The sequence below is a fragment of the Xenopus tropicalis genome, chromosome 10 (genome assembly GCF_000004195.4).
Source record: "Xenopus tropicalis strain Nigerian chromosome 10, UCB_Xtro_10.0, whole genome shotgun sequence".
NCBI lineage: Eukaryota > Metazoa > Chordata > Amphibia > Anura > Pipidae > Xenopus > Xenopus tropicalis.
Genome location: NC_030686.2, coordinates 7,000,759 through 7,015,516, shown reverse-complemented (window position 1 = coordinate 7,015,516; position 14,758 = coordinate 7,000,759). Strand labels below are relative to the sequence as shown.

The 14,758-nt window shown below is 43.8% G+C and overlaps 1 protein-coding gene across 2 annotated transcripts in view; it reads right to left on the bottom strand.

The window, feature by feature from the left end:
• Positions 1-14,758, bottom strand: part of znf385c (zinc finger protein 385C) — a 139,284-nt gene that overhangs the window by 123,483 nt on the left and 1,043 nt on the right.

Here is a 14,758-nt window from a genome sequence, read left to right as displayed (position 1 = left end):
GGTTTATTTAATGGTTAAATGATTCCCTTTTCTCTGTAATAATAAAACAGTACCTGTACTTGATCCCAACTAAGATATAATTAATCCTTATTGGATGCAAAATAATCTTATTGGGTTATTGATTTTTTTAGTAGACTTAAGATATGGAGATCCAAATTACGGAAAGACCCCTTATCCGGAATACCCTTGGTCCCGAGCATTCTGGATAAAGGGTCCTTTACCTGTACATGATAAACAACAAAACATACATAATGAAAATATGTTAAACCAGAAGTGGTAAATAGTGTGTAAAATACTAGCGTCTGTGCTACCAAAACTATCAGGCATTTCATAATTATATCATTAAAGGTTTTTTAATCCATTTATCCTCCTGATTCAGTTATTTGCATTATTGATTTAAGGCACTGATCCTATTAGAGAACTAGAGAGAAGGGCACGCAGGCAGAATAATATAATAATGCCAATATACTGAGCTACACAGGCAGCAGGAATCTTTGCACATTGCACTCAGGGCTTCTTTGGGGAGAAGTAAGAGCAAACATTGCACACTCACACCTACACTAACACTCCCAGCTCACACTAACACTCACATACAGATCATTTAAACTCTGAAACTCTAACATCACAGGGTTACTGACACACTCCCACTTTAACTTATATTTAGAACACTACTAAGGGCTCTGGTACACGAGGAGATTAGTCGCCCGCGGCAAAACTCCCTGCTCGCGGGCGACTAATCTCCCCGAGTTGCCTTCCCTCTGCCATCCCACCGGCGAACATGTAAGTCGCCGGCGGGATGGCAGACGCGGCGGCGCGATTTCGCGCAAATCGCCGAAAAAGACTCGCGAGGCTTTTTCGGCGATTTCCCGAAATCGCCCCGCCGCGTCTGCCATCCCGCCGGCGACTTACATGTTCGCTGGTGGGATGGCAGAGGGAAGGCAACTCGGGGAGATTAGTCGCCCGCGAGCAGGGAGTTTTGCCGCGGGCGACTAATCTCCCCGTGTACCAGAGCCCTAAAGGTGTAAGGTTGACATGCCAGACTGCTGCCACGTTAAGCTCATCCCTTTAAAGCAGAGTTTTGTTCAGCAGCTCTCTAGCTGGGTATTTTATGGTGTCATTTACCCTAGCAACCAGGCAGTTGTTTGAACAAGAGTTGGGAATATGAATAGAGGAGGGCCTAAATAGAAAGATAACTAATACAAAGTAACAATAACAATAATTTTTTTAGTTGCCGGGGTCAGTGATCCCCATTTAAGCTGAAAAGAGTCAGAAGAGAAAGGCAAATAATTCAAAAACTAGGCCTGAAATATTGCCCTTTTTGTATATTTTTTGGTTAAATAAACGTTCGCCACACTCTTCAGTGTTCATGTATGTACGTGTTACCCTTGTGGCAGGTGCGGGTCCTCCAGGAAAACTACAAAAACATACAATGTTTTATTGAAAATACATGAAAAAGTTTAACATCTCTGATGGCCCATCATGCATGGCCATGCTGGATTGCCCACTCCCTGAGCTGAGGGTCTGGGGCTGGTACACCTGGGCCATTTGTTCTACTTGGTGAGTGTTAAACTACTGTGGTTGCCATTTTTACTTCAAAAAGGTTGGAGTAAAGCCAATAAAGACATTCTAGATAATCCAAAATCCGAGGCTAGGTCACCAAACAAGCATATCTTTTCCTGATATGCCCACCTTGAGGTTGGCGATATCAGCCTGATCTGATCATTAGGCCCTCAGGTCAAGGCTCGGATCTTAATTGCCGCCAAGGCAGGCTGTAAAGGTGGCCACACACGGGCCAATTCTATCTGCCAATATTGGTCCCTTAGACTGATTCGGCAGCTTATCGGGCCGTGTAGGGGCACTAACGTTGGGCCTGCCCGACAGATATCTGGCCTGAAATAGGTCAGATCTCAATCGGGCAGGTTTAAAAATTTAGTTGGATCGGGGACTGCATCAGCTCGTTGATTCGGTCCCCGAACCGATGGATGCCTATACGCGTTGTTCTACTTCGATCGTCTGGCCCCAGGGCCAAACTACCAAATTAGCCTAATATTACCCACCCGTAGGTAGGGATATTGGAAGAAGATCCACTCGCTTGGTGACCTTGCCAAGCGAGCGGATCTTAGCGTGTATGGCCACCTTAAGGGAGAGGACCATATCAATCTGGTCCTTGCCTAGATGGCCAATTGAACCTGAATGATAGTTATCTGGCCAGTATTGGTTGAGGAGGTCTGATATAAGTTGAGAAGTCACCCTCGGCTTATACTCGAGTCGGGTGCCATGGGTCCCTCTAGACTAGCACCCTCTCTCCTTTGTGTGCAAATTAGGTCACCTGCAACCAGACCCTCCAGTGCCCTGGCCTAGGCCCCCACTAGCAATACTTATTTCCCCTTACATCCCTCCGGGACTGGGTCTGCTGCCAGTTTGTAATGTGCAATGAGCGTGGGGTAGTACTCATATTGTTTTTGTTGACCTTCTTCTCCGCTTTCAGAGCTAATTTACTGTTTTTCTTTGAAATAAATATTGAAAAACATATACCCCACTGATGCCTCAATTAATGTCATTGTATTGGTATTTATTTTGATTATTGAAACTTAGCAGTAGCGGCTGCATTTCCCACCCTAGGCTTATACTCGAGTCAATAAGTTTTTCCAGTTTTCTTAGGTAAAATTAGGTACCTCGGCTTATATTCGGATCGGCTTATACTCGAGTATATACGGTAATTAATCCACCAAGCAATCTCATTGCCATTTTGGGGCAAGGAAAGATTCTTTCTAAAGCCGGCCATACACGCACTGATATAAACATAGTTTCGAACAATTTTCGGACCATGTGCGGGCTCCAAATTATCATCCCGATAAGGTTAGAAAATGTCGGTGGGATAAGGATAAAATCAGCGCATGTATCTGTGTATCTGCCGATCCCCTTGGGAGCCCTACAATGGGAGTCACTTCCATATGATTGGTGCCTGTAACTATTTCATGTTCAGAACATCCTCCCATTGGTTATTCTTAGGGCTTTATAGTACAATCTAAGGCTGAATGTGAGTTTTAGATCATTGCATTTAAACATACGACCGATATCCGAATGTTTGTCGGAAGACGACGTGTATGGCCACCTTAACCTGTGAGGCTGGATACTTTTTACTTGATGTTAAAAAAAAAAGCATATCCATGTGTAAATATATTGGCATATATATATATATATATATATTATTGGCATAATATTTACCCTCCCCTGTAGGGTAAAGAGCCACATTTCCTATTTACACATAGGAAGTCTCACTTTTATAGTTGCATGTACTTTATGGGCTTCTCGCCTCAATACACAAATGCCTCCGCGTATAAAATGATTTTATTATGAATTTACATTTTTATTCACGCGTATGTATGTTTGTCCAACTGTTATTCATATCCTTGCAATCACCAACGCTGGATATATAATAAATATATGACCCCACGGACTCAATACCACAAAAAAAAAAAACACACATCGCTCGCTATTTCAAACGTCACAAGATCAAAACTTGGCAAACATCTGAGAACGATACAAAGATTTATTCAGAATTGCGCTGATGGATTTTACGTGAGATTAATTAATAAAGCGCCGAGCTTTGCTCCTGTAAATCCTTCAGTACATCAGCAGATTGCAAACTCCTTTATCAGGTATAATGTCTGCTTTCTTCCCAGTATTTACCTGTTTGAGAAGCTGTTTGCTCAAGTCATATACTGAGGCTGGTATACAAACGCACATTTTGAAGGCTGAGGGGAAATAAAAAAAATACAGTCTCCCTTCTTCCGTTACCAAACAGAAATATTTGGCTTCAGGAAATCATCCAAAAACTTCTAACCTTCATGTCCACAGTGGACCTTCTGTGTCAAGAAGTACCATCAGATGCAAAGACGGGAAACTGGTCAACTGCTTGGCTCGGAATAAAACAGGATCTCGCTGCTTCTCTATTACACTTCAAATGTGTGTGGTTTGTGGCCTACTTGATATTTCCCCTTTATTTGCCCTGGTCACCGCGCGCATCATGACACTGAGCAATACGCAGAAGCCTTGTGTAATCAGAGATAAACCCCCCCCCCAACTTCTTTGAAGGCTTTTCCAAAGACCTGCTCAAAACCACCCTACTGCCCCATGGTACCATCAGAAGCATACCGCTGCTGTACTTCCAAACATATGGTAGCCACATTGGCCACCTGGGGACTACTTTGCTCATTTGTAATGAAGGTCAACAGTACCATGTTGGGAGCAGAAAGCGGAGGATATCTAGAAAACTGAGCCCGGCCATCACAGATGTCTCTTTGTACACAGAAGCTAAATAAAAAATATTCCTACATGACTGTGTGTGATATGGACGCACATATACATTGGAGTTATGAGTTCAAGTACAACTAAAGTCTAACTAAAGAAGTACAGCAGAAATATTGTAGACTATGTTTTGGGTTACTGTACCAGCCCAAGGCACCCCCAGCCCTTTAGCAGGGAAGATCTGTGCCCCCAAAGATGCCCCTGGTAGCCCCCCATCTCTTCTGCCGATTCCCTGTACATACTCTGTGCTGCTGGCACTTACCTGAGCTTAGGGACCCACTCAATTTAACCCTTCCGAGTGCTAATTCTGATTTTTAAGGTCTCAATGTAACTGCAGTGTAACTGCAATGCAAAAAAGAGTAATATAAAAAGGCCATGGGGTAAAAGGGGGGTTGTTCACCGTTGAGTTAACTTTTAGTAGGATGTAGAGAGTGATATTCTGAGACAATTTGCAATTGGTCTTCATTTTTTATTATTTGTAGCTTTTTATTTATTTCAATTTTTGTTCAGCAGCTCTCCAGTTTGGAGTTTTAAGCAGTTATTAGGTTGCTAGGTTCCAAATTACCTTAGCAACGAGGGAGTGGTTTGAATGAGAAGCTGGTATATGAATAGGAGAGTTAGAGAATAAGTTAGAATTGGTCATTCTATAACATACTAAAAGTTAACGTAAAAGGTGCACCGCCCCTTTAACTATTACAAATTTATACCGAGCACCCTGGGTAATTTGATTTTTTTTTTGTTTTTTTTGGCAGTTTTTCTGATGTGCCGCATATTTCTGTGGCTCTATCCTTCCCAGAGAACAATTCGGTCAGACTTTATTCATGGTGCTGCCAAGCCAAGAGGAAAACAGTTCGCTAATCTACATGTTTTATTGATAAGAACGTGCGGCGTTTGATAAACCTTCAGAGCACATAATAAGCAGCGAATACGGGAGAGACAGGGTTGAAAGGCTGGAAATGAGATGATAAATGGGTGAGAGAAAGAAGGAGAGCTCAGTGAGAGACAGAAAACAGCCCAATGTATCAGACTTTTTTGGTTCCAGTCAAAATCCCGAGGGTTTCCCATCAGTAATCCCCACAATTAAAATGAGCGACGCTACAAATTCAGAATTATGTTCTCTATATTGGAAGGCGATAAAATTCTGTGTACGAAAGAATCTGCATGAATGAATTTTGTATTGAATTTCTCCTTCTGAATCATTTGAAATCCTGGCAGGGGAGGAGGGACTAAAACACTGATGTTACACATTGTAACAACTTCCCCACAGCTTACAGACAGCATGCAGGAACTACATAACCCACAATGCATTGCACTGGGATGTTCCTTTCCTTATTGGCATCACCTGTGCAGCAGGGAATTGTGGGATTGGGAGGAGGCAGGCTGAAGGCAGGCTGAGGGACAGGCGACTACTGTTACAGTTTATTTGAGTCACAAAGTAGTCAGCCAGATCAGCAGGGGAACAAGGGGCGGGGCTTAGGGAACGGGGGGGGGGGGCTTAGGGAACTGTTCCAAACCAGATTATTACATTAAACATCATTGCATTTACAGCAGAGGCACCAGGAGCAGCCGTAACTAACAGACATTCCCCAGCTACGAGGCGATGATAGCTGGCACTTCTGTTGGCGGCAGAGCATAAAATAACAACACGAGAGGCATTCGGGACACATGAAGGACTTGGAAGATTCTGTGTTTAGAAATGCCTTTTTGGTACAAGCTGAGTGAAATCTGTATTTATATCACTGGGCTGAAAGTCACCGGGCAACTTCTTACTCAGCGACTACAAAGTCACTCACAAACTACTCTGCAGAGTTATTAAGGGCAAATTATAGCGACTTCATAAGATTATATAATGGCGTCAGAGGGGCAGAGAGTCTGTGCAGGAAAAGTTGCAAAAATTCAGAACTAAAAGCGGATATAAAGGCTTTAGTCATTAAAGGGGAAGTTTACCTTTAAATTAACTTTTATTATGATGTAGGAATTAATATTCTGAGACAATATCCAATTGGGTTTTTATTTTTCCACTGTTATAGTTTTTCCGTGATTTAGCTTCTTGTTCAGCAGCTCTCCAGTTTGGAATGTCAGTACGTATCTGGTTACTAGGGTCTTGTTAACCCTAGCAACCAAGCAGTGGTTTGAATGAGAGATAAGAATATGAGTAGGAGAGGGCCTGCATAGAAAGATACAGTAAGTAATAAAAAGTAACAGTAACAATAAAATTGTAGCCTCACACAGCAATTGTTCTTGGCTGTCGGGGTCAGTGACCCCCGTTTGAAAGCTGGTAATGTAATAGGGCTGTTCTGCCCCCAATAAGGGGTAATTATATCTTAGATGGGATCAAGTACAGGTACTGTTTTATTATTACAGAGAAAAGGGAATCATTTAACCATGAAATAAACCCAATAGGTTAGTGGCGTTCCTGCCCCATAAGGGGGGTAATTATATCTTAGTTGGGATCAAGTACAGGTAACTCATTTTAACCATAAGGGCTGTTCTGCCCAATAAGGGGTAATTATATCTTAGTTGGGATCAAGTACAGGTACTGTTTTATTATTACAGAGAAAAGGGAATCATTTAACCATTAAATAAACCCAATAGGGCTGTTCTGCCCCCAATAAGGGGTAATTATATCTTAGTTGGGATCAAGTACAGGTACAGTTTTATTACTACAGAGAAAAAGGAAATCAGTTTTAAAATTCTAAATTTGATTAAAATGGAGTCTATGGGAGCCAGGATTTCCGTTAGAGCTTTGCCCTGGATAAGGGATCCCATACCTATACTAGGATAAATGCTGTGTAGACTGCATAATAATTCTATACTGTTTATTGAGGGAAATTAATTGGTGTTGGTTTGGGGAGACCCAAATGCCCATGTAAATAATCATAATAACCCTCAATATTTGAATCCAAAGAAACATATAGAGGATTATCCACCACTATCTGATTTAGAAATACCATTCTCCTTCTTATTTATTAAAATGCCTAATAAGCCCTAAGCATTTTCCTTTTCATGTAACTGTATTCAGTTTTAACGGACTTCTCTGCAGGCCTATGTCAATTCAAGAAATGGAATTTCAGACACCTTATTTCTCCCCAGTCAGGTTTTCACTGCTTAGAAGTCTGCATTTTTCCATTAAAATGTCAGCTTTATCATTTTCTAATCAAACACCTTCACACACAGTCAATATAATAAGCTGTGTGCAGCCCTTACTCAATATAAAATAAAGCCACTTTCTACTTAAACGGACAGAAATTCAAAACTGGTTTCCATACAAATAAATGAAGAGGGACCTGGGAAGTGCAATTTCATTCATATCCAACTCCAGCACTGATGATTAGATTAGAAAAAACCGGCATGATTGTGAGGAGAGAAGCATCTTTCTGTCCCAATCTGGACCTCTTTTTACATTGTGACATACAATGGAGAGGTTAGAAGAGGGGTCCCCAACACTTTTTACCTTTGAGCCACATTTAAATGTAAAAAATAGTTGGAGAGCAACACAAGTGTTCTTGATTGGCTATTTGGTAGCCCCAATGTGGACTGGCAGCTCTGTACTCATTGTTTTTTAGGCAACTAAAGTGCCAAGCCATCAAGCCAGTGGCTTTGGGGCCACTGGGAGCAACACCCAAGGGGTTGGGGAGCAACATGTTGCCCCTGAGTCATGGGTTGGGGATCACGTGGTTAGAACGTAAGTAATTGCTTGCTACTTTTTTCACTACTATGAATATGTCAATAGCGCTCAATTCATGCTAGGGGTTAGCGGTTGCCAAATGTATTCACTTCAAGTCCTCCTTAAGACTGATGTCCTACAGAAAGATTGAGTTGCCCACGATAGCAGAAAAGGCTCCGAAAAGGCTTTCTGCTGCCAACAATAGGAGCCACCAGTGGAAAGCCCTTCACATCTCTTTGGTAATCTGAAGTTGCACAAAGTTTCCTCCTGTGGGCGACTTTGGAAAAAGAAGTGATGTGAAGGGCTTTCTACCAGCGACTCCTATAGTTGCCGGTGGAAAGCCTTTTCGGAGCGGTTTGTTGCCGCTATAGCAGAGATCTATCGCGGGGGCGACTCAACCACTCCGTGGGTTCTTGTCCTCCCATTTTAAAAATGTTTTAATCAAAAAAATCCGAATATGAAAAACTTGTTTGAATAAAAACACTTGAATACCCATGAGAACCTAAGCTTTCCAAATCTGCAGAGTTTTTCCACTTCTGGAATGAGATTTAGAGCTCTAAATACCAAAAAAAAAAAAAAGAAAAATGGCTACTTTTCATGATATACTGAAAAAACCCATATATTTTTGGAAAGTTCACATTCGGCCGAATCCAAAATGGTCATAATGTTTTCCCAAAAATGAAATACCTAAACATTGCCTCAAATCTTCCACTTTCAAGCACCTTATCGCCAACATAGCATTAGGCACCAAGAAAAAAGACCCTAAATATGAAAGCCAAGGGTCCACTGAACAGTTTGATGCCCATTGTAAACAGGATCCCCAAAGCATCTGACATTTAGACACCCCAATGGGAAGTTAGTGCATATGAATTGCCACGGAGATAACTTTGTATGGGCTGGGGAACAAGTGGGGAGCAAAGGATCGGGTCTATTAACTGCCCCTCCGCTCCCAAACCCGGAAATGCACCAAAATGTAGACTCTACGATCTGTGGCAGTTTAGTCCTTTTATCCACAGATCGTAGATTCTAAGATTTGTGGCACTTAAAAGGCCAAAGCAATAAATAAATTAGGAAATACCATCATAAAACTCACAGGGTGGAGCTTAACAGATGCCTAAGGGTCCCTCTGGGGCTGCTAAACATTCAGTGCTTCTGTTATATATAAATAAATAACGTTAACGATTATACAGAAACCAACCAAACCTGAATAGCTGAGCTTCATAGGTCCTTAGTCTGTAGGCTATTTCAGGGCAGGCTTTTGTACTGTGTGTATATAAGGGTCGTACATTTGGGCACAAGTGGCGTATATAAATAAAGTACATTTCTGGCAATATGGGATAACCCAGCCTGCAGCAGCATTTGGAGAAATGTGATTTCCTGGCCGAAGCCACATTTTCCCACTGCGTGGTGCTGCCATATTTCATATTCATTCTGGAAGTATAGTTTTCCTTTATTACTTCTAAAAGCATCTGGAGCTGCTTTCGTACTGGGGTCAGCCAACCAAGGGCCCTGTACCTTCAATCAATCTTGGCAACCCCTGCTCAGGTAAGTACGTTTTTACATGGGGAGAGTATCGGCTACCAAGTGTTCCCACTGTGCAAGAGTTGGGGATATGGGCAGCCTCCACTTAAGCACAACTGTCTTCCTAGCAAAGTTATGTTCTTAGGGGTGGGCAAACTACGGCCCGCGGGCCATGACCGGCCCCTTGGTCTGTTTAATCAGGCCCGCCAACTCCGCAAGTCTCATCACGCAAGACTTGGTGTCTGGGGACTGACGAGCGGAAACGGTGTAACGCTGGCCCGGCCCAGCCTGTTAAGTCAATGTGGCCCCTGAGCCAAAAAGTTTCCCCACCCCTGTCTTAAAAGGATATGTTGATGACTTCCTGGGGCTATTTTTTCTGCCACAGTAAAAAAAAGTCCTCCACATGCAGCCTCTCCACATTTAAAGAATTTGTTGGCCGTGGAGTGGAGACGTGTTTGGGTGGCAATACCTAGGTAAGCGAGCGGATCTTCTCCCGATATCCCCACCTACGGGTGGGCGATATCGGGTTTATTCTGGCGAATTTGGTCGTCTGGCCCTGGGGCCAAAGATGGCGTATAGGCGTATATAGGGTATAGGCGTCCGTCGGTTCGAGGGCCGTATCAACGAGTTGATGCGGATTAAATTTTTAAACCTGCACGATCAAGATCTGGCAGGCCCGTCGTTAGTGTCCCTACACGGGCCGATAAGCTGCCACATTGGTCTAAGGGACTTATTTCAGCAGCTAGAATCGGCCCGTGTATGGCCACCTTTAATCTCTAATGTGGCTTGACTACAACACAGGCTTTGATCAGGTTAAAACGTTCTATGCCCTATACTCTAATGTATATTTCCAACTTCTCTGTGGCTTTTCTGATCCCTTCCACAGACATCAGTGGCGTATCCACAAGGCACTTTCTACGCCAGCTCAGCAGAATTAGGGCTTGCCCGGGAATGCCAGACCAAAAACGGGGAGCCACAATGTATTTAACAGCAGACTCTCCAAAGTGACTTCTAATTCTCAGAATGTACATTATTATTATTATTATTATTATTATAATACACAAGTTTCAATGGGATATTGCCTCCCATAGACTTCTGTCAATAACATCATTGCTTTATAACAAAGCAGCCCTCGGGCAAATGAAGTCGAGGATAATTGGAATGTGAAATCACGGACAGCGCCGATATAAAGGTACCGTACCCCCCCTGCGATTCATTAAAGCATACGAAATCACGAGGAGTTCCGTAATCTCATGCATCATCTCTAGCACTTATGCAAGAATCACTTTATCAGCAATGGCAGCTGCTGCCCGACGCTATTCTGTTTATTACTTGGGCAGATAGGGGAAAGCACCGAGGCAGGTATTGACCACATTCAATAAGCGATGGGCAGATAAAGGAGCGGATAATCAGATTTCGAGAATATATATGAGACGAGAGACAGGACCACCTTAAATAATAAGCAATAACCTTTAAAGGGGAACTTCACCCAAACACAACTTAAGCATTTTGAAATAAAACATAATTTCAAGCAACTTTGCAATTTATATCACTTAAAAAATATGCAGCCTTTTCATGATGTTTAATGTAATAATCTGGTTTGGAACAGTTCCCTAAGGCCCGCCCCCTGTTCCCCTGCTAATCTGGCTGACTACTTTGTGACTCAAATAAACTGTAACACTAGCGCCTGTCCTCAGCCTGCCTTCAGCCTGCCTCCTTCCAATCCCACAATTCCCTGCTGCACACGTGATGCCAATAAGGAAAGGAACATCCCAGTGCAATGCATTGTGGGTTATGTAGTTCCTGTATGCTGTCTGTAAGCTGTGGGAAGTTGTTACAATGTGTAACATCAGTGTTTTAGTCCCTCCTCCCCTGCCAGGATTTCAAATGATGCAGAAAGAGAAGAACTGTTTTGCAGCTGGATATCAGCAATCAGTATTGGGCCGAATCCATCAGGGGGGTTTGGCTGAACCCAAAAAACTGGGTCCGGTGCATCCCCAATACTTTTCGGAGGAACAGATTATAGTGATAGTGATTATAGTATAAGGGATGCACCGAAGAGCGGGGCTCTTTAACAAATTGGAAGCCAGAGTTTCCCTTTAACTTGCGATAAAAAAAACGCATCAAAATGGAACCTCTATAAATGGGGTCTGTCTCTCACTGCTGGATTAGAGTGCGCAGCTCTGCATCACCTTACAGACTAGAAAGCGTTCTTATCCACGAGCATGCACAATTCATTTTCCCTGCACTCAGGAACCACGGCGGCAATGGCGTCCTCGTTACAGCCGCCGCCATTTGTCTGCAGTCAGTCTCCTCTCATTTATCCTCAGAGGGAAAGTCGTATCCCAACTCGGGATCATCCCAAAGTTCTGATCGCGGCAGCTCGGACTGTGCTGAATCCCTGCCAGTGTCCATTAGTCAAATGGAGAAAGCATTTAGGCAGAGAGAGGCCTGTTTCCCGCGTTCCCTAAATTGCGGGTAATTCATTCAATCGCAGAGAAAGGGCCTCCGGCTGTAATCTGTCTGAGAGTTTAATGGATCACCTGCATTAACAGAACATATTTCGTACGGGTGTAAAATATGGCTCCATGTTCCCACTGCCGGCTGAACGGAGCCCAATAACGGGGCGAGTAAAGGGATGAGCTGAGCCTAAAGGTGTAGTTCTGCAACAAGGTGAACCACATGCCGTGGTTCACCTTTAAGTTAACTTTTACTATGTTATAGAATCGCCAATTCGAAGCAACTTTTTAACTGGTCTTCATTTTTTATCTCTCATAGTTTTTGAATTATTCTGCCTCTTTTCAGCTTTCAAATGGGGGTCACTGACCCCAGCAGCCAAAATACTATTGCTCAGTGAGGCTACTGTTACATTTTATTCCTTATTTTTCTGTTCAGCCCCTCTACTATTCATCTATCCATACATTTCTCCCTGGTTACTAAGGTAAATTGGAAACTAGCAACCAGATAACTGCTGAAATAACAAATTGGAAAGCTGCAGAACAAAAAGTTAAAACCTTTACTATGTTATAGAACCGCCAATTCTAAGCAACTTTTCAACTGGTCGTCATTTTTTATCTCTCGTAGTTTTTGAATTATTCTGCCTCTTTTCAGCTTTCAAATGGGGGGGGGGGGGGTCACTGACCTCGGCAGCCAAAATACTATTGCTCAGTGAGGCTACTGTTACATTTTATTTCTTATATTTCTCCCTGGTTACTAAGGTAAATTGGACACAAGCAACCAGATAACTGCTGAAATACCAAATTGGAAAGTAGCAGAACGAAAAGTTAAAATAGTTAAAAAACTACCAATAATAATAAACGAAGACCAATTGCAAACTGTCTTAGAATAGGACTCTCTACATCATACTACAATGCTGGGGTCCATATATGCACTATCTGCCAGGAGTCTGTATGGTCTCTCTGTGAATAGGTGGGTTTCCCTCAGGTACTACTGTTTCCTTCCACACAGGTTAAATGCCTCCTGATAAAACAGACTATTGGGAATGGGATAGGGACCTTAGATTGTAAGCTCACTGGGGCAGGGGCTGATGGGAATCGGATAGGGACCTTAGATTGTAAGCTTCACTGGGGCAGGGGCTGATGGGAATGGGATAGGGACCTTAGATTGTAAGCTTCACTGGGGCAGGGACTGATGGGAATGGGATAGGGACCTTAGATTGTAAGCTCACTGGGGCAGGGGCTGATGGGAATGTGATAGGGACCTTAGATTGTAAGCTCCACTGGGGCAGGGACTGATGGGAATGTGATAGGGACCTTAGATTGTAAGCTCACTGGGGCAGGGGCTGATGGGAATGGGATAGGGACCTTAGATTGTAAGCTTCACTGGGGCAGGGACTGATGGGAATGGGATAGGGACCTTAGATTGTAAGCTCACTGGGGCAGGGACTGATGGGAATGTGATAGGGACCTTAGCTTGTAAGCTTCACTGGGGCAGGGACTGATGGGAATGGGATAGGGACCTTAGATTGTAAGCTCACTGGGGCAGGGACTGATGGGAATGTGATAGGGACCTTAGATTGTAAGCTCACTGGGGCAGGGACTGATGGGAATGGGATAGGGACCTTAGATTGTAAGCTCACTGGGGCAGGGACTGATGGGAATGGGATAGGGACCTTAGATTGTAAGCTCAACTGGGGCAGGGACTGATGGGAATGGGATAGGGACCTTAGATTGTAAGCTCACTGGGGCAGGGACTGATGGGAATGTGATAGGGACCTTAGATTGTAAGCTCACTGGGGCAGGGACTGATGGGAATGGGATAGGGACCTTAGATTGTAAGCTCACTGGGGCAGGGGCTGATGGGAATGTGATAGGGACCTTAGATTGTAAGCTCACTGGGGCAGGGACTGATGGGAATGTGATAGGGACCTTAGATTGTAAGCTCACTGGGGCAGGGACTGATGGGAATGTGATAGGGACCTTAGATTGTAAGCTCACTGGGGCAGGGACTGATGGGAATGGGATAGGGACCTTAGATTGTAAGCTCACTGGGGCAGGGACTGATGGGAATGGGATAGGGCCCTTAGATTGTAAACTCACTGGGGCAGGGACTGATGGGAATGGGATAGGGACCTTAGATTGTAAACTCACTGGGGCAGGGACTGATGGGAATGTGATAGGGACCTTAGATTGTAAGCTCACTTGGGCAGGGACTGATGGGAATGTGATAGGGACCTTAGATTGTAAGCTCACTGGGGCAGTGAAACCGAGGGGGGCCCCAAAAGAACATTGACCAATAAGAATTTGACAATTTTCTGTGTCCAAGTAACTTCTATTTACACCACTGTTTGTAAAGATTCTGGGGGATATTTTAATTGAAGCAGATAAAGTAAACTTAAAAGACACTTTCTGTCTTTGTTTGTGTTTTTAACCCTTTAGGGCCCTGGCACACGGGGAGATTAGTCGCCCGCGACAAATCTCCCTTGTCATGGGCGACTAATCTCCCCGAACTACCATCCCACCGGCAAACATGTAAGTCGCCGGTGGGATGGTACACGCTGCGCAGGCGATTTCGGCAAATCGCCGAAGTTGCCTCGCGAGGCATTTTCGCCGATTTGCCGAAATAGCACCACCACGTGTGCCATATGTAAGTCGCCGGTGGGATGGCAACTCGGGGAGATTAGTCGCCCGCGAACAAGGAGATTTGTTGCGGCCGACTAATCTCCCCGTGTGCCAGAGCCCTTAGGGTGAAGACACACGGAGCTACTAGTAGCAGCTACTTGTCACGGCTACTAAAACA